The following is a 3161-nucleotide window of genomic DNA, read 5'->3' on the forward strand; positions in this document are numbered from 1 at the left end:
CAGAACGGGTTGAGTCACAACAAGGCATTGCACATCACCGTGCAGTGCGAAGATTATTTTATCACTAGAATCCTGATTGATGGAGGGTCCAGCCTCAACATTTGTCCATTGGTAACTCTCAGAACATTGGGAAAGAGCCTGCATGAGATCAAGGATGGAGCGATCAACGTCAAAGCTTTCGACGGTTCCCAAAGGTCCACTATTGGGGAAATTAGCTTATGTCTGCAAATGGGGCCTACTTGGTTTGATGTTGATTTTCAAGTGATAGACGTGCCCGCATCTTACAACTTGCTTCTGGGGCGGCCTTGGATTCATGCCGCTGGGGCCGTAGTATCAAGCCTACATCAGGCAGTGAAGTCTGAATGGAATCACCAAGAGGTGATTATTCACGGCGACGGTAGCAATCCCATATACAGTCACCAGACCATCCCAGCGATCGGAGGAAGAAGGAAGATAGGTGGGGGGACCTATCATCACATCGAGCGAGTCAACGCCGTTGATAAGGACAAATGGTGGGACAACAAAATTAAAAGCATATTGAACTGGAGCAGGTATGAACCTGGCAAGAATCTCCAAGGAATCGCTAAGCCCATCAAGCTCAAGAAACATGGCACCACCTTCGGATTGGGATATGAGTATACCTGGAAGGAATTTAATGAATGGTCGCCACCCTGGCGCGGTCCTTACTATCCGTTGGAACAACCAATACCTCGCTTAGAGCAGACTTTCCAGCCAGCCGATGTTATATATGGGTCAGAAGAAGAGGAAGCACTGGTAGCAATGAGGAACTTGTTCCTAGAAGATGATGACATGGATTGCTGTGTTAGTTTTGAGGAGGAGGGGGAGGAAGGCCCTTCCATACAGGCTGTAAGCGGAGGAGCATGCCCCAAAAACTGGACCGTCAGAACCACCAGAGCCCGGCGTGCCTCGGGGTAGCAAGGCTGAACAAGCACCATGCACCATTTTATTTTTACTAGTTTACTTTCCTTTCGCATTTTTGTTTTGGCAAGAAAGAGCTCCGATGTTTAAAACATTTATGGAATTTATCAAAAGCAATTCGGTTTTCTTGTAAATCTTACTCGTATTATTTTCTCTCATTACTTTACTTATTCAACATTACTATTACTTATCTTCATGAACCGATGACTGTGACATGCAACGAGACAACGCAACAAACGAACATAGATTCAGAGGAAGATGATAGACCGGAAGAAATTGTTAAAGAAGTTGAGAATTTTGTGAATAGACCTAAGTCCAACCTGGACGAGACCGAAATCATCAACCTGGGAGATGCAGGAAACATCAAAGAAACACGAATCAGCGTTCATTTGTCACCATCAGAAAATTCAAGCTAGATATGAGTTTGAAAATCAAGGAAGAGGTCACTAAACAGGTCAAAGCTAAGGTTCTCAGGGTGGTAGAGTATCCAACATGGTTAGCCAACATTGTGCCAGTACCAAAGAAGGATGGGAAGGTCAGAGTCTGTGTCGACTACCGGGATCTCAATCGGGTCAGTCCAAAAGACGACTTCCCCTTGCCGAATATACACATCTTGATTGACAACTGCGCCAAGCATGAGCTGCAGTCATTTGTTGATTATTTTGCTGGGTACCATCAGATATGGATGGATGCAAAGGATGCTGAGAAAACAGCTTTCATTACGCCATGGGGGATGTATTGCTACAAGATGATGCCGTTTGGATTAAAGAATGTAGGGGCTACCTACATGAGGGCCATGACCACCATTTTCCACGACATGATACACAAGGAGATCGAAGTGTATGTAGACGACGTCATCATTAAGTCTAAGAAAGCCGCTGATCACATGGAAGATTTGAGGAAATTCTTCAATAGACTGAGAAGGTAGAAGCTGAATCATGCGAAATGTGCATCCGGGGTTCCAGCTGGAAAATTGCTGGGGTTCATTGTGAGCCACCGAGGGATAGAATTGGATCCATCAAAGGTCAAAGCTATTCAAGAATTGCCAACGCCAAAGAATAAGAAAGAAGTAATGAGTTTCTTGGGGAGACTTAACTACATCAGCCGGTTCATAGCACAATCCACTGTCATCTGTGAGCCAATCATTAAGATGCTAAAGAAGGACGCCGCTACCAAATGGACCGATGACTGCCAAAAGGCCTTCGATAAAATCAAGGAGTACTTGTCAACACCGCCAGTTTTGGTCCCGCCCGAGCCAGGTAGACCCCTAATACTCTACCTCGGTATTGGATGGAGCATTTGGATGTGTTCTGGGGCAACATGATAAAACAGGGAGGAAGGAGCGGGCCATCTATTATCTCAGCAAGAAGTTCACCCCATACGAGGCCCGGTATTCTCTGTTGGAACGCACCTGTTGTGCTCTGACTTGGGTAGCTCAAAAGTTGAGGCACTATTTCTGTGCTTATACTACGTATCTCATATCAAGGATGGATCCTTTGAAGTACATCTTCCAGAAGCCCATGCCCACTGGCAAGCTAGCCAAGTGGCAAATCCTGTTGAGTGAATTCGACATTGTCTACGTGACTCAGAAGGCAATCAAGGGACAAACAATAGCGGATCACCTTGCGGAAAATACTGTGGACGGAAAATACGAACCTCTGAAGACGTATTTTCCTGACGAGGAGGTATTATTTGTAGGAGAAGACATTGCAGAATCCTATGATGGTTGGAGGATGTTTTTCGAAGGTGCACCAAATTTCAAAGGAGTTGGCATAGGAGCAGTTCTAGTGTCAGAAACCGGCCAGCATTATCCGGTATCCGCCAAGCTCAGATTCCCCTACACTAACAATATGGCCGAGTACGAAGCCTGCATCTTTGGGCTCAAGATAGCCATTGACATGAATATCCAAGAGTTGCTAGTGATTGGTGATTCAGACTTGCTTATACATCAGGTCCGAGAAGAATGGGCAACCAAGAACTCCAAGATACTCCCATACCTACACCATGTACAGGAATTGAGGAAAGGTTCACAAAGACGGAATTCCAACATGTCCCCAGGGTCCAGAATGAGTTCGCCGATGCATTGGCTACCCTGGCCTCTATGATACAACATCCAGATAAGAATTTCATTGATCCTATTCCCGTGAAGATCTACAATCAGCCAGCTTACTGTGCTCACATCGAAGAAGAAGCAGACGGAAAGCCTTGGTTTCATGACATCA

The sequence above is a fragment of the Nicotiana attenuata genome, unplaced genomic scaffold, assembly GCF_001879085.1.
Source record: "Nicotiana attenuata strain UT unplaced genomic scaffold, NIATTr2, whole genome shotgun sequence".
Classification (NCBI taxonomy): domain Eukaryota; kingdom Viridiplantae; phylum Streptophyta; class Magnoliopsida; order Solanales; family Solanaceae; genus Nicotiana; species Nicotiana attenuata.